Source organism: Pteropus vampyrus, unplaced genomic scaffold, assembly GCF_000151845.1.
Source record: "Pteropus vampyrus isolate Shadow unplaced genomic scaffold, Pvam_2.0 Scaffold77, whole genome shotgun sequence".
In the NCBI taxonomy this organism is placed as follows: Eukaryota; Metazoa; Chordata; class Mammalia; order Chiroptera; family Pteropodidae; genus Pteropus; species Pteropus vampyrus.
This window is the reverse complement of record NW_011888858.1, coordinates 2477061-2502394: the sequence shown is the minus strand read 5'-3', so window position 1 is coordinate 2502394 and position 25334 is coordinate 2477061. Positions and strand designations below refer to the sequence as shown.

The 25334-nt window shown below is 38.8% G+C and overlaps 1 long non-coding RNA gene across 1 annotated transcript in view; it reads left to right on the top strand.

Moving 5' to 3' along the window:
* LOC111741356 overlaps positions 1–25334 on the top strand; it is a 199658-nt gene that overhangs the window by 115054 nt on the left and 59270 nt on the right. The window contains exon 2 of the long non-coding RNA XR_002780970.1: positions 704–850. This is a non-coding gene — a long non-coding RNA (uncharacterized LOC111741356). The remainder of the gene's footprint in view (positions 1–703; positions 851–25334) is intronic.

Below are 25334 nucleotides of genomic sequence, written 5' to 3'. Positions count from 1 at the left end.
GATGGACGGTCACAGGGATGGGGAGCACGGCATAGGGAATGCAGTTAGCATTAATATGTTGGCTAGATGAAGGGTTAGGGGAGGGAGGGAGCAATTGCGGGGATTGTTTTATGAACTATGTAGATCTATATAGATGTCTAACCAATGTGCTGTATACTTGAAACTAATTAAAATAAATTAATTAAAATCTGCAGTAATTATGCCATGGTTTTGATTTTGGCATATTTAGAAGGGGTTGTGCATGCCCCACCACAGTGAGCCCATTAACCCGTTACCTCTGTGATTAGTATTTGAATAAAAAGATGCTTTCACTGTCTCGGCTGGGAGGAAGTAATCTAAGATTACTGCCTTCACTTCTGGGTTGAATTTGTGTCTTCTAGCTCCTTGAATTTTAGCTAACCTACCAAGAAGAATAAATGTGAGAATTCTGTATGTAAGAATGATGAGAGCCTCACTATTCCTGGATTTGATTCTTTCAGTCCCTTCAGAAGTGGAAACCGTTTATAATAAATGCTTTTAAGGCCCTAGAATAAAATTAGGCTATGGAATGCAAGTTTAATATTATTAAATCTAATCGGACACATCAGCAAAAACCTTTTGTACTGACTTCTGCCAAGGATTGGAAAAAACATTCATTCTGAAGGCATTCACAGAGAGGACTGGAGATATAAAGCTCTTGATGTTTGTTTTGTTTTTTCAACAGTTCACAACAGCAGTGATTCCCAGGCTTCCTCAACAATGTACCCTATTTCCTGGTGCACTTAACTACTGAAAGTGCATTCTTTTTACAAGAAGAAAATTTTGGTGGAGAGCTGCTCAATAAAGAAAGGACGTGTGGCTATTAAGATAGGTAAGTCATTTGTTTAGAGGATGGTGTCAAAAGTAGCTTATAGAGAAAATACTAGAGTATTTCATTTATTGTGAGTGAGACTTTAAAAATGGATAGTATGCGTTTCACTAAATATCAAGTTAAAAGGTCTTTGTCACTGATAATTTTCTAATTTTAGATTTAATTCCCAGCTCTTCTGCTTACCAGCTCAGTGAATTGGACAAGTCATTTAAATTCTCTGAGCCTCGGTTCTTTGATCTATAAAAGAAAATTTCATATGAAAACACTGTAAATGGGAGAGTGTAATATAAAAAATGTAATTATTACTGTTTATTATGATTTTTTATTGTTGCTGCTGTTATAAAATTCTATGGAATAGTTAGTGGCTTTGTGTCTCATTGCGTTTTTGGACCATACAACTTGGTACTATGAATTCGAGGACTTGGAAAAATTGGGGGGAACTACCTGCCTCCCCTATGAGAACAATATACCATTCTTTAGGCTGCAGATACCTACTACCTACTTTTTGGAAGTTAGGAGAAAGGATGGAAGTTAAAGACAAGATCAAAGCAAAGAAAGTAACTACCTCTTTTAGTGGTTACTGCATGAAAGTAACTACCTCTAGTAGTTGTTACGTATTTGGATACATTATTTTATTTAATCCACACACCAGCCTTGTAAGGTGGTTGTTACCCCTACCAAGACATTTCCCCTCAAGAGATGGGAGTCTCCTGAGAGTCACTTAAAAGAAGATAAAAACCACTCTGGTTTATCTTAATTTGGAAAATTTTATTGGATGGTGGGAGTTGAAGTTTTTAACTTTGGATACTGTTTTACAGTGCACATGTATAGCTTCTATAATTATAAAGTGATTAACTGAAAATAAATAATGGATTTATAAACATCCTTTTTGAGCATGTATTAATGACCTACGTACTGTTCTAGATGCTTGTTCCTATTTTTGAAAAAAAAAGATTAAGATCCCTATCCTCGTGGAACTCATGTTCTAGCACAGAGGGAGACAGGTAACAAATAATGCACATAATAGAGAAATAAGTAAATTACTAGGATATTGGAAGCCAATAACAACATGAGAAAAAGAAAAAGTAGAGCTGAACAAGAGGATTTGGGAGTGCTGGGTGGGGCAGGAGTACGAATTGCAGTGTTAAATGGAGTGGCCAGGGTCGGTCTCTTTGGGGAAGACAGGAAGTCAGGGGTTAGCCCTGGACTTGTTCCAGGTAGAGGAAGCTGCCGATGCAAAGGCCAGTCAGTGTTCTGGAATGCACTGAATGGGAAGGCCAGTATTGGGAGGTGAGTTTAGAGAGGCAATTTTGGGTCTGGAGGAAATAGTGTCATTTCCTTGTTTTAGATAGATAAGAAAAGTTACCTTGTTTGCTTCTTGTCTACCTGGTTTATTTTGTGTTTCGTCTGCAATTAGAATACACATGCGTGCACGTGCGTGTGCACACACGCAATAAATGACACCTGCACCACTGTATTAGTGTCCTACATCTGCTGTTACAAAGTGCCACAAACTAGGTGGCTTGAAACAACAGAAATTGATTGTCTCACAGTTCTACAAGCTACAAGTCCAAAGTCAAGGTAGGGTCATGCTCCCTCAGAGACATGTAGGGAGGACTCCTTCCCTGCCTCTTCCAGCTTCTGGTAGTAGCCATCAATCCTTGGCATTCTTTGGCTTGCAGCTGCATCATTCCAATCTCTGCTTATGTTGCCACATGGCATTTTCCCTGTATGTTTGTGCTTTCACATGGCAGCTTTCCTTTTATTAGACACCAACCATATTGGATTAAGGGCCCACCCTATTCTAGTACGACCTCACCTTAACTATTAAGTGTGCAATGACCTTATAAATACTGGGAATTAGGACTTCAGTATATTTTGGGGGGAACACAATTCAACCCATAACAGCCACCTTAAAAATAAACAGTAAAGATATCTATTTCCATCGTACAAGTAGAGACACAGGCCCAGAACGCTTCAGTGACTTTCCCAAGGTCAGTGTGATTTTACCATGCCACTTATGCAGCACTGTAGCAGTGATACAAAGACAGAGGTGACAAGGAATTGACCCGGCTCAGGACAGGAATTGCACACATGCAACTTTACAGTCCCCATCATACTGCTTAACCCCAACATAGCTCAAAATTGATGCTCTATCTCAGCATTCCTATCAAAAGGAAAAATGGATGCCCCCTCTGTAACCCAAGCCCTGTTTTGCATTTTATTCCATGGCATGACAAACATAGGAAACATACTTTTTCCCACTTTTAGTAGTTTTTCCAGGAATATAGTACTGCAGTGTCTGTGGCATGTGAACATTTTGTGACAGGACCACATGTTTTTTTCTCACACAATGTAGGAAAAAAAGTGGCTCTCTGAGTCAGATGGCATATTGCAATTAGATTAGGGGATTTTGAAAGCATTGAATATATTTTGCTTTCTCGTTATATTTAACAATTCCTTTTTATTATGAAGCTTGTCTAGCCATTTATGAGCCTGAAATCAACACTAGAGCTCTATTTTAGGCTTAGTCTTAAGGGATACAGCTGAGGAAAGGAAAGACACACCAAAACATAACTGAACACTTTTTATTTTTATAAGTCACTACGAGGTGTGACATCCCTGAGTAAGGCTGAATGTGGATGAAGCCACCAGGGGCGTTAGTCCCAGGGGAACGTATAAATCTCGGTCAAGGAAAGCAAATGCTCAAAGCAAGTGTTAAGTGTGGGAGATGAGACAAAACTATGGTTGGAAAAAATGTTGTAAGGTCAAAACTGGAAGGATCAGATCTATATAAAAAAAAAAGTAGTGCGTGAGACAAATTGAATGGTTCTACAAATTGGGCAAGGGTTTGGGAAGCCTGTTTGTCCGCGGCCCTGACTGTAGTGTCAGAGTCAGAGGGGAGAGGTATTGGGTAAGGCTGGGCAGTCCCCTACTAGCTTTTCCTAAATATGGTTGTCACGCTCTTTTTTTTTTTTTTCGTTACTTCATCTTGTAGTTTCTTTTCAAGGTCTATTCTTTTCATCTCTGTTCTCAACATGTTTTTATTCCCCCCAAGTTCTTGGGCTTCTCTTTCCATTTAATAGCTGACTGCTGTGGATCTATATGTCAAAGCATATGTTCTTCTTAGAATCCAAAGGAAGGGGGAAAAAAGCTGCCTCTCGTCCAAAGGTGCTTCTACTCTTTGTTAAAATTGATTTTCTTTGATCCCAAAAGTGTGTGGAAAGAGTAAGGTCTTTATATTTTTCTACCGAATTAAAATGACCCTCAGTCACCACCGCAGAAGGCCACTCCTCAGAATACAGCTAGGTCCCACGGGTCTGCCAGGGGCTTAGAGTCTGTAAACACAGGTGTACCCCATCGACTTTTGATTCTCTAGCTGGCTCTTTGCGACTGCAGACAAACGGTGGCTGCTGCTGATTGTGAAGGGCTAAGCAAGTCAGGGGTCAGTGGTTTGAATAACTTTCCTGCTACAGACATTCTGGGAAAATACTAGGCTTTTCACAAGAAAGGCCAAAGGGTGGCAAATCTTAGAACTTGAGACTTATTTAATCCCTCTTATCACTGTGGAATAGGAATAAAATCTTCCTTATTTCCTGATAGTGGTAGATTGTTGAGCAGTGAGAAATAACGAGACCTTCAGGTAGAAAACATTTCATTATGAAAATGTTTTCATTTTGAAATTCACATAACACGAAATTAACCATTTTAAAATTGCACAGTTCCGTAGCATTCAGCGCATTCGCAGTGCTGTGCAGCCATCACCTCTATCTCATCACATTCCGTTGCCGCAATACAACACACCGTACACTCCAAAGGGAATTATTCCCCTTTTCTCCTTTCCCTCAGCCCCTGGAAACCACCAATCTGCTTTCTATCTATATGGATTTACCTGTTCTAGCTATTTCATATAAATGGAGTTGAACACTCCATGACTCTCTGTGTTTGGTAAGACGTTTATTTTTAATTACAAGTCATTTATGTTTTCAGTCTTCTCTTATTGTTATGCTAGGAGAGCTTGGGTGCTATGGGTGCGTTAATATCTCTCTAATGAGAACCCCCAAGAAGAAGACCTCTTGAGGAATACCTGCTTCACTTTCGTTGCTGGTGGGTTTCTCTTCATGAGACAAATAGCAGCTTAGAATTGAGTTACTTAATTTGTAAGGATATGAGGAATTTGACTTTACCTTATTTCACTTCTGTCCTGAGGCTCAAGCCCCTCCTCCACCTTCTCCCCCGACCTCCAACTTATGTCATTGTCTAGTGGTCTGAAGACCAATTTATCCCATCATCCAAATGAACCTGTAATTGATATTTTGGCATCGAGATAGCTAGAGATTATATTGCTAGCCCAAGCAACAAAGCATAGGCTCTCCCCTTCCCCTCGGGAGTTAAATGATACCAGCTGTTGAAGATGAAAATTTGAGAAATACTTTATACTCTCATCTCTTGGGGAGGCTCGTCCTCCTCCCTCCTCCCTTTTCTCCCCGGTGAAATAGAGGCTGCTCAGGGAGGGCCCTGGGATGCAGACAGCAGAGGCTGGAAATGAGATTCCTCTCTCCATCTGCCAGAGGTAACCCAAGATGAGTTGCACAGATGAAGCTGGCGGAGAAATGAGGGACTGGATGGCAAACAAGGTTCTGAAGGGACCAAAATTTTAGTTACATCCTTTTGCAGGAGCAAAAGAGCCTGCTGATCTAATAATGTAAAACCCAAGAATCAAATCGGCGTGGCGCTAGTGCCAGTGCAACCTCCGTACGACACCCGGGAGTATTAGCATGTGCCGTGGGATGACAGTTAAATACAGGACCAATTATGACTTGTCTCCTTCAAATTGGTGATTATCATGTACTGTATTATGTGCTAGATGTGACTTCATCGACTGTGCTCCTGTATATCTCTTCCAGAAGCCCGAAAATAGCACCTTTAGTGTAACTACTGTGTTTGACAACATGCAGCAGAGTGAAGGATATGGGGTGGGACAATTCCGTTGATTCCTCTCCCCTCGCTCCCTCCTTTCTTCCTTCCTTCTCTCATCTCTCCTTTAACATGTGTAGAACTTGTTTTTATGTCAGACACTGTGCTAAGGGTTAAGGATGTGAAATAAGACCCTGCCATCCAGGAGTTCATTGTCACTCCCTCCTTCCTGTTCTCTCTCCATTGTGTTATGTTCTCCTGCTATTACGGAGAACTGTGGTTGTGTACTTGTCTGTCTCCCATAGTAGGAAGCAGCTTCTAAAGGCGAGAGTCCCTCCGGCCTTTTGAGTCCTTGGATCTAGCATTGCCCTAGCAGAACTTTATTGAATTGAATTCAGATATGTAAACAGATAACCGGATAAAATGTGATTAGCGATATTTGAGAGAGTTTTGCACAGAGTGCTGGGAAGCACAGAGGGCAGAGTAAACAACTCCAAAAGGAGCCAGAGGCCCTCCAGGAGGTGTCATTTGAGCAGTCTTGAAAGATGAGAAGGTATTTGCCAGACAAACAAGGGGGGCACACAATCTCCAGAGGTCACACCTATGTGAATGTTTCTTGGGAGGGGACCTTTGATCCTCTAAATCCTTTCTTTAATAAAACTTTCTTTAATAAAACTGCCTGATCGATCGGTCAGTAGCTTTGTGTCAAGCACAGGGACAATATAGGCAATCCCACATCCCTTCCAGAAAGTTATAGCCTTTTTTCTTTTAAAGGTAGAACTAACCACCCTCCCCCCCAAAATTCTCTTGAATCCTTTACCCCTAAAATGCCACCTATTTTAATCTTCATTTTCCTATTGAAAAGAAATTTTTGAAAAATTCCTTTTCTAAATTGACTCAAGTGCACCACGATTAAAGGGGAAAAAAAGTTAATTCTGTATGTTCAGGAGTCCCACAGAGATATGAAAGGCTCACATATAGTCAGGCAGTGGAGGCTCATGTGCCATTCTGAGCTTAGGAGAAGGGTGGTAGGGGTCTGGGACTTCAAAGGGGGAGGAAAACACTTCACAGGAAGATGAGAAGAGCAAATATTTAATAAACAAATGTGGGTCATTCCATACAAATCAGCCTTTTTGATATAAAGTGTTTTCTCTGGTAATAGCTGTCTCGCCTCTGGGTACAGGTTGGGGAGAGGTAAAAAGCTCCTCTTGAGTCTGTTGAGCCTTTATTGTCTTCAGCTCGAAATAATCCACATGCCAGAGTGGCACATTCTGGGGCAACCTGCCTAAACCCCATCAACTTCCATGATTCTTTCACCATTTCAACAATCATACCCTGAATGCCTCTGACAGAAAAGGCACTGCTCTGGAGTCTAGGCTTACAGAGAACAAACAGTGAGATAGTTTCTGCTCCCAAGGAGACTAAAATTGACACCAAACAGGAAGCTAACGTCAGGGTGGAAACGGTCCTCCTCCACTGTTTACTTTTAAAGCAAAGTCTCTTGGTCACATCCATGCACACAGAAGGGGCATTGGAACTTTTTGAAATAGATGACTCTGTTTCTGAAATGAAATTCAGAGGTCCAATGAAGAAACCTATGCTTACTACTGGAAGATTTACCAGGAAAAGGAAAAAAATTTTCAGACTAAACTCTTAGACACATATTTTAAGAAACCTTAGGATATCCATTCCATGTGGAAAAATACCTCCAAAAGGAGCATTTGAGTCAGAACTTAAATTTCATATTAAGAATTTGGTTATATATACTTATGTATTTCAAAAGCATCTGTGTATCATTTTTATTTGTGATGACGTTCTTATGGGACCTAATAATTTTCTAGACTGGAACTCCAATTTCGAATTCCGATTATCACGCAGATAAGGATGTGGCTCACCAAGGCTTGTCTTGCTTTCCTTATCCAGGAATAACTGAGTTCTTAAGTCAGGCAGTACCTGGAATATGTAAGGTTGCTTACAATTTAAGACTGCACCCCCTTTCTCTCTCTCTCTCTTCTCGTCAATAGCCTAGCTGTCCATAAAGAACAAATTCAAATGCCAGCTCTTTCATAATTCACACCCTGCTCCAAGAAGTGATTATTTTCCTCCAAACTTCCACAGCAGCTCATCTCCCCCTACCCCGTGCTCCCATTTTGTGTATACACACAGACCCCCTAACATTTCCTACCTGACTTATGATTTTTGGTAAATACGTCATGTCCCCTACTAAATGATAATTTCTTTTGAGTCAGTAACATTTTCTTTATGTCTTTATACATCAACCCTTCTTCCTTCATCCTAATACATATCACAATGTAAAGCCATAATGGACACTCAACAATAACTCAGTGTCAGTGGATAGAATTTCATTCTAGATAAATGTTTCCAAGAATGTATCCCTTCCAGATGCCATCATCCACAGCATAAATCCTTAAATCATTGTTGCCTAAAGTAGGTTATATGAACAGCAATTCTGAGGAAAGTTAAAAAATAGTCTTTAAAATGTCGATGGTTAAATACTTTTGGGAATTTCTGGTTTAAACAAAGTTAAACAGGATTCTTTGTTGTATGACTTCTCAAATTTTAGGCATTGCTAAGGTGACATAGAGAATAATGCTTTTCAAAATTATTTGACCACAGAAGCTTTGGTAATTTTTCTCAGGATGTGTATTTCTCATTGCTGCTGTAATAAGTTACCATGAAGTTAATGGCTCAAAACAATACAAATTTATTGTCTTATAGTTCTAGAAGTCAGAAGTCTAAAATGAGTCAGCAAGGCTGTTTTTCTGGATGCTTGGGGAGAGAATCCCTTTCCTTGCCTTCTAGCTTCTAGGGGCCACCTTGGCTTTTGGCCCGTTCCTCCATCCTCAAAGCCAACAATGTAACATTTTTCAATAACTACCTCCTCTTTCCCCTCCACTGCCCCCTCCCACCACCTCTGCTTCTGTCATTGTTACTGTTGGAGCTGTTTGAATTTCAGAGTCCCCAACGTCAGGGAGGCGGAGAGGATAACGGCACGGAGTGTAGTTAGTTCTTACTCATTGACACAGTGAAGAATCACAGGTCAGTGAGATTTAGAAAAGATTTATTAAAAGTATATTTTAGAAAAACGAAGCATGCCCCAAGGAGACAAATGATTTTAGCGCTGACAGCTGTTAACAGAACACTATAACAGCAACAACAACCAACACAAAAAGACTCCCAAAGTGGGAATGTCTGCATTATATTCGGGCTGTGATGGGTGGTTCCGAAGGCATTCCTAGGTGATTGGCTAGTGAGGTCATTTTGATTGACACCTGGCTGCTATATAACTCTTTGCCTAGTACGCGTGTGCATACCCAGAATTCTACTACCATTGGGGTATTCTTTAGGCGGTATCTGGGCTGGGCCCCTATTCCTTTATTTCCCTGTTGCTTATGTCTGACTAGCTACCTGACATGCCCCCGCCCCTAAGTATTAGGGACCCAAATCTTTGGGGTTTGAGGGTGATGACTGCTCTGGCTACTTCAGGCTGAGAAGGGGTGAAGGTGGAGGATGGGGTCCCTTGTACTTGCTCTCTGTTGACAGGGGGCAGCGACTGTTGATGCCCATCTATGGGACCACCATTTGGTACAGGATCTGTTGACTGGAGTGGGTGATAGTTTCCTTGAAGAACCATTTGTAGATGAATTGCCTGGACCCTGGAAGAAACAAATTGAACAAGGCGGTTTACAAGTGTTGGTCCACAGATAGTCAGGGGTTAAGGTAACCTACGCCCAGCTCCGAGTAGATAGGCAAAACCAGCAGGACTGAGAAAACTTAGAGTGAGACAGTTCAGTTGGCTAATTGATAAGGAGTAGATGGAATAGGAATAGCCATGGTAAAAATTAACAAAGAGGAGGAGAAAGTCAAAAGAATCATAAAATTCATCCTGGTTTTTCCTTCTTGAAGAGGAACCTCAGGGCTTCTCTGGTTTGCAGGTGTAAGTAGAGTCCTCTGTAGGGACTTTTAGTATCTTAAGATTTGACTCAAGAGTAATGAATCCAACTGGAAATTCTGGGGACCTTTACTGCAGTTAGGGAAGATAAAAGAACAGGGCAAGGGCCTTTCCAGGTTGGCTGCAGCTGAGAGGCTGGAGAATTGTCCTTTACACCTTGATTAATAAATTGGTTGAATGACCTAAGAATGTTGAGTCATAGAGTCAGTGTGGTAGGAGAACAGAGAAGAAGATTATCTATTTACTGTAAAATCAGTTCCCCCTCAAGTTGTAAATCTTATGAATGCTGTGCTAACGCTTGACCAAAAAGGTGGGGACTATCCAGGAATCCCTGAGGAAGTGCTGTCCAAGTCAGTTGCTGGTGGACTCGATTAGGGGAGTCCCATTCAAAGGCAAATAGATATGGCGACTGTGAACTCAGAGAGATGGAAAAGATGCATCCTTTAAGTCTAAAGTAGTAAACCAGTTAGTCTCTGGAGGTATGTTTCCCAGTAGAACATATGGATTAAGGACTACTGGATGTTTGGGTAAATGGATACTTATCCAATAGGTAATATAAAGGCAGAATAAAATAAAGAAATTGGCTTTCTGGTGATTCCCAATGGTGCAGGTTTGAGAGGAGAAGGGTCCAAAGAAGGAAGGACAGAGTAGGTGGCCCTGGTATCAAAAAAGGAAAGTAATTGTCCTGCCTGCCACATCCATTGTTACCCTTGGCTCCAGTCCAGTGATGTAGACAAATATAGATATTCTACCAATGGTGGAGGGTGGGGCTCTTCAGTCCCATGCAACTATTTGGAAGCCTGTGGCTGGCTTTGACCTAGCGGTCCTTCAGCTCTTGGGCCAGAGGGCAGTCCAATGACCCAACTGCTGACAGTTGTAGCAAGCAGATTTGGGAGGCTTGTCCTCGCTGGGACACTTTTTGTCCCAGTTTCTGCGCTGTTATCCACCCCCTTCCCCCTGCCACCACTGGGGCAACACCGAAGTTCAGAGCGCTCCAACAGTACATCATTACATCTACTCCTGTGACTACTGACACTTTTGCCTCCCACTTAAAAGGATGGTTGGGATTACATTGTGTGTACCTGGGCGGGGCAGTCTTCCCATCTCAAATGCTTAACTTCATTGAATCTGCAAAGCTCCTTTGGCATGTTTGTTTTCATCAGAGAAGTCATGTAATAGAACTGCTCAGTAGAATTTTTTTCCTGTCAGAGTTTTTCAAGACCTTTTAAACTGTTTGTAAAAGTGAACCTACTATACATTGAAAGAAGAGCAAAACTCATAATTTTGTAATGAGTTTTCGTTCTTTGTCCAAGAAGGCATACTGTGCTAACAATCTTAATTTAACATCATGCCCAGTGCCCTGTAGATTTCAGCAACATTAGCCGATACCAGAGAGGCTAAGTAGGGCATGAGACAAATGTTAAAATAGAAACAAAGTATATGAGGAGGTCAGTTATGTTGTGAAGACTTGTGGGAGGAGGTTGACTATGAGGAAGAGTAGAGAATTGACAGGAGATGAAAAGAAAGCTGACAAAGGGAGAGAAAAATGACTTAAAATCTAACGTGTCATGTTTTAAAAGATTTTGGAAAACAAACATTGTCCTATGCAGAGGAAGTTAAGTAATCTAAGAAAGATATTTGATTTCAAATAAGTAGAATAAGGAGACTTTTTCCTTGTCTCAAAAAAAGTAAACTTTATCTTACAGAATATAAAATGAAAGATCTTTAAATTGCGCATAGAATTTTGATATCAAATACTAAAGGGGAGTTGTTTAAGATTTATCAGCCTCTCTTCACCTGACACAGACAACAGTATCATAAGACAGTGAGTTCCTCCAGGGAAGGGACAACCGTTGATTAATCTATGTCATATCGCCATAATGTTTATTGAACACCAAGTAAAATGATGGCAGAGTTAGTCCCTTCTTACACATCACAGCACTGCTTCATTTGGAGGAAATTATGTAAAAGAAATTGACAAGAGAAGGGGTATGTGAGAAAAGGAAGATTAAAAAGTATATGAAGTAGACTATTGAGATTTTCAAAGGATTTGGCTCAAAATTTTCTTCATTCCCAAATTGTTCATTTCACTGCAACATATAGTTTTCCACCAAAAAAACACATGCATTATGAGTAGAGAACGACAAAAGTATATTGAAATTCAGATGTTGATATTAAATAATAAAAATCATTCTTCAACTAAATTGCATATTGCTACTTCTTGTCTGCCCACTGTTGTATACATGATCTCAGGGAATCACTCGTAAATAATCGGATTGACAAATACTAAATCAAAAAATAATTATAGGCTACTGTGTTTTATTTAGAAGATCAGGAAGAAGAGTTTCTGTTTTTTAATATTGCAGAACTAGAGCATTCTCTGTCCTGCCTCTGTTGAGATTATAAATTTACTGAGGACAGATTATGATTTCTACTTCTTTTATATCCCCAATTTGCATATTCAATATTGTGAACTTTATGGGCATTCATTAATTAGTTGATGACTTGGATTACATGGAAAAATATACCAATATGAGCACTATGAAAGTCAGTATGAGTAGGCATAAAATAATTAGAAACACCTTCCCATGTACAGTGAACTCTATTGATACATTTTCCCAACTCTTTACTAACACTCTATGATCAGATGGGTAGATCATAAAAGACAAATTCAAATTTACAGGCAATACTTCAGAGTATACAGTGACAATAGATCCTACAAAAGAAAACACCTAACTGATTTCAGGCCAACCGATGGACGACATTTGTAAGTCAGGCCCAGGAAATTGCATTCAAAAGCAATATTGTGACATTCACAGTAATATGACAGTGGTAATAATGAAAAAAAAAAAGTAGCGAAGCTTCAATATCGCCAGTTCTTCAATGATAATGGGATTTCAGGTTATTAATAACAGAGTAATTATGCTAGGGAAGCAGCCAAGACATACTTAAAAGGAATCAAAATTGAATAAAAATCCATCAATATTACAGCTTATTTTTCAGAGATAAGCAAGGTGAAAAGTGAAAACATGGGAAATAGGGATAATTCTCTGAAATTTGATTGACTTCCTCCAGTGGTTTGAAACTTTTGGGTAGATCTTTCCAAGTTTAAATGAAGAGATGATATTTGTGTTGAGACTGTGTTATCATAGCAATAAATTCAATAACAGTAGAAGGATGGAAGTAATAAATTTAGGATTTTTAAAGGAAGAGACTTTTGTTATACTGATAAACGGTATAAGAAAAATATTCATTTTTATCTTTCTATTTGAGATTTTTGGTGAGTGATGTGATTCCTTTAAAAGAATAAGACCTTGGAAAGGAACAGGTCATGAAAAGGATATTTTGAGTTTAAGGAAATACTTTATACTGTGATGCAGAAATAGGGAGGATATACAGCTTGCTTAATATAGCCACTGTGCCAGGACGTGTGTGTTTTAAGGCACAGAGGAGAGCATAGTAAAACCATGGCTATAAATATGTAGGAGAAAGATGCACAAATACTTCATGGCAGGATGTTGTAAGAAACGGCTGGTGAAAACTATACAAATCACAAAAATCAAAACCTGAAAGTTTACGGAAATGCAGAGAATGAATGCTTCAGAAATGTACTTGAAAAAGTATAAGAGTTTTAAAAATATGACATTGTGGTTTTATGGCAATTTAGGTGATGATTTATACTGAGCAGGAAGGTTAATGCCAAAGGAGCTTATGGACATAAGCTAGAAAAGCACATGGAATTTAATTTTTCTAAAGAAACAACTTAAAATGGAAATGTATTATACCTGGCAAAACAAAAGGATAAAAGTTGACCTTACATAAGTTTAAATGTTTTACAAATTATTTTTGCTTTAATTTGTTAGTGCAGGATATTTTTTCCCTACTAACCTCATGAGAATAAATATCTGCACGGAATTTTGAATTACTTGAAAATAATGCAGGAGCAAAATCTATTATGTTATCCTAAAATTATTATGAGAAATTAGACTGTAATAACAGAATACACATCTTTGGCTATTAAAGAGCATTTTGAAACAAAGGAGATGAGATGAGATGTGAGAGGGTTGTAAATTTAGCACAATACATTTTTCTTAGGCATAGTTTGGGAATTATGTAGTTTCATTCGGTGTAAACATCGACTTTGTTAGTATTAAAAAGGAGAGCATCCCTGAACTAATCCTGCCTTTTCATTTCAGGTATGAGGAATACAGTTGATTTCTCCCCAGTGCAGGGGTCAGCAATTTGATGGAAACTGTAATTCAGTGAATGTGCAGTTTTTATAGACTATGAAATGCAAGCATAATTTCAGTGTTTTATTACAGGTATCACTTTGTTTCCTCCATCTCTTCCATTTCATTACATATTATGTGTATCAACCTGATGAAAGAAAATGTACTCTCATTGAAGTGGAAAGATATAGGACAGAGTTGGTAATATGTGGGTGGGACACTTTCCCCCATTTTCATAAGCTTTGTGCTCATAGATTGCATGCTGTATTTTTTGTTTCAGTAACATTTAACAAAATCATGGCCATGGAGGAAATTAAACTTACACAGAATGTCCATAATGAGGCTCTAAGTGCTGATGTTTCAGGTATGGTACAAACGCTGAGTTGAACATTAAAGAGACAGAAGCCATCTTTTTTCCCTGTCATTTTTAGTATACAAAAATACCTGAATTTAACCATAAATAACTCGTACAGTAACTTCCACTGTCTAGGGCACACCGGAAGCCCCCAGAAGTAAGCAAGCAGAGCAGAGGCAGCTAAAACAGATGCCATCCATCCTCTAACTCAGCAGGGAGCTTCTTAGGCTTTCACTCCACTTTTAGTGATTCTCTCTTTACATATAATTAGATCATACTCGATTATCTAATTTCTTATTAGACACAAGAAGCCTGTGCTAAATTAGAAAGGAGAAGGAGTAATGAGAATAAGACTAATGAGAAATGACAGATAAAAATGCAAAAGGAGGCAGAATACTTATTTTATTTATTTGTTTATTATTTTTATTTTGTTTTATGGAAGGGTCAGTGATGCAGGGAAAGGCTGATGGTGGTGATGCATGGTGAAGGCAGGGGGTGGTCAGACCAGATGAGTTTTAAACCTGCACACAGGTCTGAGACTAGGTGGCCTCTGAAATTGGCCAGAACCCAGACCTTCTCATGCCCCTGACTCCACCCCAGAATACTTATTTAAAAATAGGCTCAAAAATGTTTTAAGACAGAAAGGCCATTGATTGGGACAGACCATCCTGTCTACTTCGATTTATCCGCAAGATAGCATTTTACTGCATCTAAGCTTCATAGTAGTAACCCCGAGACATCAAGAACAGTTTATATTCTATTCACTGTAAACCATTATAGAAAAATTTCTGTTCAAAACACTTCACCTTTTAAAAAAATTTGATGCTGATGGGGATAACATTTAGTTAATCTCATCCTTCAAGAATACCATATAAATGAGAATTATAACATAATACATTGAATGAGCCCTAAAATACATCTATTTTATTACCAGTAATCAGAACATTTTGATTTTAAACTCCCATTTCAATTTTTTTCCCCAAAAAATTCATTCACGAGTCACCTGGACACTACCAGTGATTAGGTTTACCTCACCTTTCTTGATAGAGATAAAAAGAATATGTGTATACTAGTTCATTCTTGCTGATTAATTTCCTGGGTGTTATATGCTTTTCTTTTATCCAGAGCAGTTTCTCTCTCTTTAAAAAAAATCGTAGGTTGAAAATAGCGTATGCATGTTATATACTTTTTAGGAAAGTAGTTATCAAAATTAGGGTAAATGAGGACTTTAAGAGACATTCTGCATTATGCCTGCAATGAACTTCTCTTCCTCCCTCTTTACCCACTCCTCACCAACAGACCCTGGGGTCAATATGACTCTACAGTGTGTTTGTGAAAGCCCGGCCCCAGAATAATTTATGTGACTCATACTATGAAGCTTTTACTACATCTCTAGGGAGGTTACAAAGTCCTTTAGGTTTCCCTATTTCCTTATTGTGTGAATTTTTTCTTTCTTTTTTTTTTTTTTTTGCAGGGGAAAATGTATTTTATTTTTCTTGTTTAGATGATTGCCTTGACTACATTATTTCTTATCTTTCTTCATTAGAAATCACAAATTTACCGTGTGATTCATCTACACAGTTTTATAGTTATTTGTTGTTATTTGAGGTATAAAGGAGTTGATTCCTCAAGTTTCTTTTATCTAAACCCCAAATAGAAGGTGTATATATACACACACACACACACACACACACACACACACACGTACATACATACAGCCGTATATATAATGGCAGTACACCTGCCATATATTTTAAGCTATCTTAAAATATATATTTCTTTGAGACATGAGAAATTGTGCAGCCCATTGATCATGAACCTCAAAAAGGAGATAGGAGAAGGTACTTTCTACTGAGGGAATTTGTGTTATCATAGGTCTTTGACCTTAGACATTGACTCTAGCATTTAATCAAGGAAGAAACAGACCTATAACGATCTCATTCCTACTGTCCTTTAATTCAGCAAGATATTTCTATCTGTTTCTTGGATGGGGTAAGGGGTAGTATTTAGAACGGAAATAGGGAGGGTGGGAGGGAGGAAGAGAGAGAAAACAAAGAAAGAGCTGAACTGCTTAGTACCTGTGCAGAAGTAGATACATAAAACTTTCATAAACAGAGCTCTGATTCTCTGCTAACGGTAGGTTTTTATTACCTAGTCTGTGCTAACTTTACTTCACAAGTGTCATTTTTCTTAGAGCCATGGTCATATCCTTTTAATGTCCACAGGAGAGAAAAGAAAATTTGTCCCTTCCTGATGCTGACTTTAAAAAAAAAAAAGGCAGAATGGAAGATTCGTGCTCTTAAAGTTGAAGGGGAAAATAAATGGCATAGGAAAAATAATGTACTTTAAAATGAGACCAAAGTATTAACCTTAGGTTACCAGTTTTCATCTTGGTGTTTGGCGATTCAAATTTAGTATAACCTGAGCAGCCATAGACCACTTAGTTTCAGTCAAAAGTTTCCTACGTTTTTCATTCATCAAATGGAGTCCCTTGTATTCTGTCAGCTTCTGGATTTTTGTTTGCATTTTAGTGGGCTCCTTCTCAGCTTTTCCAGAGCAGAGTGGCATTTTGGGGAAGTCAGCCCTCCACAGCTTGATGCACTGCAGGCAAGACAAATCCAGTCACAGATACTCCCTCTAAATTACTCAGTCATGGGAATATGATCTGAAAAAACAGCCATTTGAATGAGGTTATAGCCCACAAAACTACTGTCAGGGTGGCAAACTGAAGTAAAGGAGATGCTGAAATTTTGTGGCAAATATTGTTTGAGTCATTTTCATGCATTTAGCGGTACACTGATTTAGGTGCGAGGAACAGAGTTGGTTAGAGAGACCCTAACATTTCTTTATTCCCTTCCTTTGAAGGCTAACAATGTTGGTGTGATTTATGCCTCACTCCCAAAGAACTTCTCAAGTTTCCTTCTAAAAAGATGTGTTCTCTACCCTGAGTTTCCAAGATCAGATTTCACATCACTGAATGTTAATTTAAACTTCTGATTTGTGGGGTCCCAATTTGGGAGTAGTGGCTCTTTCCATAGACCAGATGATTGTACACAGAATTATTCTTTTCTTCCTGGACATTCATCATTTGGGGAAAAAAATGGATTTAATTTGTATTATTTCCTTTCAAAGAGTAGAAACTTTAAAACATTCAGAAGTCTATGTTCACCGAATTCATTATAGTAAAGCAGTTTTACTTGTATCTTGATGATTACTCTGGCTTCTTGTCTAGCATCCTGGATGCAACACTCATTGCAAATTCTCCCTTTCTTTCTGGCTTAGCGTTCAAGTAGAAAGTTCTAAAGAATGGCCAGCCCCCAGAGTGCTCTCATCCACCACATTACACTAGTGATAAATGGAACTAATGTATTCTCTGTGGGTTTTAAATTAACCTAGAACCGTTTTTTTCTATGAAATAGTTCTACACAATGAAATTTTCATGAATTATCACCTGGGACCCCCGGAAGCCAAGCCAGAATAGGAAGAGAAGGAATGGAAATCTGCCTCCTAATATTAACACTGCCAATTCCAATAAGCATAGCGGGAGCATAGATCACTCTAAACAGGGTCTACACATTTTTGTAGGATAAAAGTTACCCAGAAGTTTTTGAACATGCTGACACTTTCCAGTGATACTTTAAGAAGCCACTTTCAACTGCTCATCAGATATCATTGCCAAGAACAAGGGGCTGTGAAAGCTTTCATGCTGTAGCTTTTATATGTTCTACTGCCTTTCAGAATTTTCAACATAAAGTTAATGGGACGTTAACAAAGAATGAAATATAGGTTTTTTTTTAAAAAAAAATTTTTTTTAGAGCAGTTTTAGGTTCGCAGCAAAATTGAGCAGAAAGTACAGAGTTCCCATTTACTTCTTATCCTTGCAGTGTAATACTTTAACTTAAAATTTTACCTTTATAAAAATAACTTTATTGAGATATAATACACATGTCATGAAATTACCATTTTAAAGTGTATAATTCTGTGTTTTATTATATTCATGGAATTATGCATCCATCACCACTCTAATTTCAGAATTAAAATTTACTTTTAAATGATGAAATTAAAAATGCCAGTTAGAGAATTTAAAGAGGAGAAAAGATATCCCCAAACTTACCATTCTAACCAAACTCTTGTCATTTTTGTGTACTTTATTTTAGTTTTTTTTTTAACAGATAATTTTGCAAAATGATGAGAGTGTTCTATGCACTTATTTTAAATTTTTCTTGTGTGAGTCAATGGCTCTGTCTCTTTAAGGTTGCTCACAGTGTGATGAGGTGTGCTGTGATTCTTACTGCTCTGTGTACACATGAAATTGTTCGAGTGAGGAAAATAACTTCATGGCTATGTATGATGTGTGATGCTTTCCATTAAGCCATCTCTCTTGGTATTTGAGCATTCCAGAGCACTGTTACAGCTTCAGATTTTTTGGTCATTACCGTTCAATAGATGTATTTTATTACTCTGTGCTAAGGTGTGAAAACATTAGAAGCTTGCATTAATTAATAAAGCTAGTATGTCCTTAGATAAGGCTGTCCCCTCAAACTAAAGGCAGGCGTAGCCTAGGCATTTCGAAGGAGCGATTTCAGCTAATACCTGTTGGCGGGACTGAGTGTGAGTAAGTGTGTAACAGTAAACAAGGGACACGGAGTCGGTGGAAGCATGGACAGTGCATCTGAACGCATTTACAGAAGTTTCACAAATGGCCAAAAATACGTGAAAAGATGCTCTAGGGATGTGAATGAAAACATCTTTTCTAGAATCAGAGTAAGAATGATTGAAAAAATTGATAATGTTAAATGCAGTAAAGTATGTGGGAAGTAGGGTACTCGTATGTTATGAGAGTATAATTGATTAAGATGCTAATTTGATGGCATTTATTAAGATTTAGAATGTCCTCTTTAATTGAAGAATTATACTCTAAAGAATTTTAAAGAAGTGATAAAATTACATATAAAAATACCTTTTTATATATATATAAAGTACAGAGATGTTCATTGATGCCATGTTTGTACTAGCAAGAAATTAGAAACAAGCTATTGCTGAGCAGTAGGAAAATTGGCTAAATAAATCATGGTTCAGATAGCCATTAAAAAAAGCAAGGTACATTTATATGTACTTCCCAGTACAGATGTGTATGATATACTTTTATGTGAAAAAGTGGAAATATAATCCCCCTTTTAATTTAAAAGGAATATATTTGAAAAGATAAGTAAGTTTATGCCCAGGAAAACTGGGGCTGGGAGATATTTTACTTTTTATTTTACATGATTTATTCAATTGAGTGATTGAGTGATTTTTGAGTGATTTTTACTTTTCTCTCTGTGTTTTTCAAATCCAAAATTTGAAAAGTTAAGTAACATTCCAAAGGCTTTCAAAGATGAAAAAATACAATTTGAGCTAGGCTGTCAAAAATATTGCTAGGTAGAAGTCCTTAAGGAACCAGCTTGAATGAATAGGTAAAAATGATTTTTAATTAGTATTTTGGCAGTTTATATGGAAAAAGATGTCTCTAAAGTATGTGGAAATAGTTTTTGCTCAGGTTAAATCTTTTGAAATAATTTTTATTTTTTCTAATAAAAGTAAAATATAAAACATTTGAAAAAACAAGAATATAAAGAAGATAATAAAAATTACCTATAATTCTATCACCTAGAGATATGGTAGGCTAGGTCTTAGAACCTCATTGCTGCTATCAATTTGAAATTTCAAAAAGATTTTATTTTCACGAGGAAAGTGAAAGTACTCTTTATTCTAGTCACTTGTCTAACTGCTGAATTAGTGGGAGGTCACATAGAATCTTAATGAAGTTTCCTGCATGTTTCCTATCAAAAATGGTAATATGAGTAATATTGCACGTTGTAATGAGAATTAAAACAGGATAGAAATGCCGAAAGCTACGAAGAAGGAGATAGGAAGACAAGTATGACAGTCAAATCCTAAATTTTTACATTACTAAAGAAGGGAGTAAAAGTGTCTATGATCAAAGCAGCCCGTAAAGAAACTTCTCTTTGTTGCTTCCCTCCTGTGGTCTTGTACTGGCAGCCTGCCAGTACTCATCGAGGGGCTGGTGACAATGGAAAGGACCATCACTAACCTGGAGTACTTGTGTTATTTGGTGTCTGGAGAGTCATTCTCTGAGGGATTCAGAATCTTCACAATAAGCTCATAGTTACAGGAGGAGTGACTAGGTTACAAAGTTAACCACCCTAAGCTTCTCGACCCAGGCAGTACCACTTAATCTTCCTTTTCCCATGACAGGCACTGGGTGCTCTGTCATTATCTGTTCTTAGATTACAGATGGGTCTGGTCAGTAGCTCCTTGAGGTCTCTTTCTCCCTCGACCCCCAAATCCAGAACTGCATATTGAACTGTGCTCCCAGAGGCTTCAGCATTGAGTGATTTCTTAACTCCTCAGCACTTTACTATGCCATCTTTACCTTAAGGAATAGCTACATAATTTGTAAGGTCCGGTGAAAAATGAAAATGTGGGGCCCCTTGTTCAGAAATTAAGAATTTTAAGACAGTATAAGCCAAGCATTAAAACAAGCACGGGGCCTCTGAGACCGCACAGGCTGCATGCCCCAGAATCTGGCTCTGGTCACCAGAGCCTCACCTCCTGACCAGGGGTGTCTCGTTTTTGAGAGAGGGTACATAGTACCTCCGTCCCCCTCCTCTCCTTTTTTGAGTTCATCTAGTACTTACCTCCAGTCGGGGCTCCAGCCTTCTGATCATTGGGACAAAGCTGTTCTTTGAGAATGAGGGACAGGTATTGTAGGGAAGGCAAAAAATTTTTTCTCCTACTACCCTCCCAGGTTCTCTGTCTGATGCCCTGTGAATTGGACTGACAAAAGACAGATCAACAAGAGAAAAATGAACAATTCTATTAACACGTTAATTGTGCTTACCTTTGGGAGTACCCAGAGATGAGTAAACTCCAAGAGGTAGTTAGAATTTAGGCTTCTGTAGCAGTTTCCAGGGACAGCAAATTGTTGGAAGGCAGATAGATATATGAGGAAACTAATGGAGGATAAGAGCTAGTTAGCAAGATTTGTTATGTAGATTCTTCCAGTGCAATCTGCCGGCTGTTGAGGTTCTAAAGTTATCTCTAGTGGTTAACTTTTGTCCTTTTTGATAGAGAGAGGAGGGGGGACACCTGTAAATTTATGTCCTGCTTTTAGGCAAATAGGGAGAGAGCAGAAAGCTTTTCTTAGATCTGCCTTAAGCTCAAAATAATCCTTATGCTAAAGTGGCATAGTTTGGAGTGGCATATTCTGGGGTAGCATTTTGTGCTATCCTACAGTATCCTCTCTTGGCAGATTGCAGCCCGATAGACCCATGACTTGAAACCTTGTGCATATTCAACAAAGACTGCCCTTCCTTCGGACAGGCACAGCCCTATGCTGGGGCACCCAGCCTGGCACTTGGTGAGTGGCAGGCAAGCTGGGTTTCATTCACTGCTAACATGTTTGGCTGGGCATCCTCCTAGGGAACAGCCTACATAATTCTACACAGTTGCCGTGCTTAGGGGGCAACCTGGCTGCTTTCTTGCCTACAGAGTAGCATAATCATTAGGCTAGAATATCCTTTCTAGTTCCCACATGGCAACCCAGATCCCTTGATCTGGGGTCCTTGAGTACCTAGGCTACTCTGGTTTGCACTCTAGGCTAGAGCTCTTTGCTCTTTTTGTTGTTTGTTTTTTGTTTTGTTGCTCACATTTTTTTAAAATTCCTTTTCCTGCGACAAAAAAATAGTCTATTATTGGGATTTGTCAATCCATCTACCTAGCTTCACTGAATGAGTTTCTTTACTAGCAGACAGATCCATTAGATTCTTCTTCCATCCTTCAAAGTTGGTGGTGTTTTAGCTCACTCCTAAAATGATATATGTTTAAACTTGAAATGACATTGATGAAATATAAAAAGAGAAAAATGAATTATCATAATCACTATAGTCTTTTGTAATTCCTGGCTAGGTTTGCCTGAGAGTAAGCCAGAGAAAGGTGAGGGCTGAGATGAGAAGAAAAAGCAAGTGAAGTCAGGTTCTTGAGAGCCTTTTATAACTGGGTTACAATTTGAGCTAGGCTGTCAAAAATATTGCCAGGTAGAAGTCCTTAAGGAACCAGCTTGAATGAATAGGTAAAAATGATTTTTAATTAGTATTTTGGCAGTTTATATGGAAAAAGATGTCTCTAAAGTATGTGGAAATAGTTTTTGCTCAGGTTAAATCTTTTGAAATAATTTTTATTTTTTCTAATAAAAGTAAAATATAAAACATTTGAAAAAACAAGAATATAAAGAAGATAATAAAAATTACCTATAATTCTATCACCTAGAGATATGGTAGGCTAGGTCTTAGAACCTCATTGCTGCTATCAATTTGAAATTTCAAAAAGATTTTATTTTCACGAGGAAAGTGAAAGTACTCTTTATTCTAGTCACTTGTCTAACTGCTGAATTAGTGGGAGGTCACATAGAATCTTAATGAAGTTTCCTGCATGTTTCCTATCAAAAATGGTAATATGAGTAATATTGCACGTTGTAATGAGAATTAAAACAGGATAGAAATGCCGAAAGCTACGAAGAAGGAGATAGGAAGACAAGTATGACAGTCAAATCCTAAATTTTTACATTACTAAAGAAGGGAGTAAAAGTGTCTATGATCAAAGCAGCCCGTAAAGAAACTTCTCTTTGTTGCTTCCCTCCTGTGGTCTTGTACTGGCAGCCTGCCAGTACTCATCGAGGGGCTGGTGACAATGGAAAGGACCATCACTAACCTGGAGTACTTGTGTTATTTGGTGTCTGGAGAGTCATTCTCTGAGGGATTCAGAATCTTCACAATAAGCTCATAGTTACAGGAGGAGTGACTAGGTTACAAAGTTAACCACCCTAAGCTTCTCGACCCAGGCAGTACCACTTAATCTTCCTTTTCCCATGACAGGCACTGGGTGCTCTGTCATTATCTGTTCTTAGATTACAGATGGGTCTGGTCAGTAGCTCCTTGAGGTCTCTTTCTCCCTCGACCCCCAAATCCAGAACTGCATATTGAACTGTGCTCCCAGAGGCTTCAGCATTGAGTGATTTCTTAACTCCTCAGCACTTTACTATGCCATCTTTACCTTAAGGAATAGCTACATAATTTGTAAGGTCCGGTGAAAAATGAAAATGTGGGGCCCCTTGTTCAGAAATTAAGAATTTTAAGACAGTATAAGCCAAGCATTAAAACAAGCACGGGGCCTCTGAGACCGCACAGGCTGCATGCCCCAGAATCTGGCTCTGGTCACCAGAGCCTCACCTCCTGACCAGGGGTGTCTCGTTTTTGAGAGAGGGTACATAGTACCTCCGTCCCCCTCCTCTCCTTTTTTGAGTTCATCTAGTACTTACCTCCAGTCGGGGCTCCAGCCTTCTGATCATTGGGACAAAGCTGTTCTTTGAGAATGAGGGACAGGTATTGTAGGGAAGGCAAAAAATTTTTTCTCCTACTACCCTCCCAGGTTCTCTGTCTGATGCCCTGTGAATTGGACTGACAAAAGACAGATCAACAAGAGAAAAATGAACAATTCTATTAACACGTTAATTGTGCTTACCTTTGGGAGTACCCAGAGATGAGTAAACTCCAAGAGGTAGTTAGAATTTAGGCTTCTGTAGCAGTTTCCAGGGACAGCAAATTGTTGGAAGGCAGATAGATATATGAGGAAACTAATGGAGGATAAGAGCTAGTTAGCAAGATTTGTTATGTAGATTCTTCCAGTGCAATCTGCCGGCTGTTGAGGTTCTAAAGTTATCTCTAGTGGTTAACTTTTGTCCTTTTTGATAGAGAGAGGAGGGGGGACACCTGTAAATTTATGTCCTGCTTTTAGGCAAATAGGGAGAGAGCAGAAAGCTTTTCTTAGATCTGCCTTAAGCTCAAAATAATCCTTATGCTAAAGTGGCATAGTTTGGAGTGGCATATTCTGGGGTAGCATTTTGTGCTATCCTACAGTATCCTCTCTTGGCAGATTGCAGCCCGATAGACCCATGACTTGAAACCTTGTGCATATTCAACAAAGACTGCCCTTCCTTCGGACAGGCACAGCCCTATGCTGGGGCACCCAGCCTGGCACTTGGTGAGTGGCAGGCAAGCTGGGTTTCATTCACTGCTAACATGTTTGGCTGGGCATCCTCCTAGGGAACAGCCTACATAATTCTACACAGTTGCCGTGCTTAGGGGGCAACCTGGCTGCTTTCTTGCCTACAGAGTAGCATAATCATTAGGCTAGAATATCCTTTCTAGTTCCCACATGGCAACCCAGATCCCTTGATCTGGGGTCCTTGAGTACCTAGGCTACTCTGGTTTGCACTCTAGGCTAGAGCTCTTTGCTCTTTTTGTTGTTTGTTTTTTGTTTTGTTGCTCACATTTTTTTAAAATTCCTTTTCCTGCGACAAAAAAATAGTCTATTATTGGGATTTGTCAATCCATCTACCTAGCTTCACTGAATGAGTTTCTTTACTAGCAGACAGATCCATTAGATTCTTCTTCCATCCTTCAAAGTTGGTGGTGTTTTAGCTCACTCCTAAAATGATATATGTTTAAACTTGAAATGACATTGATGAAATATAAAAAGAGAAAAATGAATTATCATAATCACTATAGTCTTTTGTAATTCCTGGCTAGGTTTGCCTGAGAGTAAGCCAGAGAAAGGTGAGGGCTGAGATGAGAAGAAAAAGCAAGTGAAGTCAGGTTCTTGAGAGCCTTTTATAACTGGGTTCTGTTATTAAAAATTAAAAGAACATCAGATTCTCTTTTTCACACTCAGGAAAAATAATGCACACACCCAAGAACAGTTACGGGAGATGGAATTTTGTTCATCTGGGCCTTTTAAAAGTCCGTGTCTATTACTGAAGTGAAACGATACTGGAGTAGCGAAGAGCCACGCTGAGGGGCTCTTCCTCTAGCGACCATCTCGCCAGGTGTTCAGGCTGTGATCTTGCCAAGGGGTGGATGGTGGCGGGACAGGAACTATAAGGATGTGCTT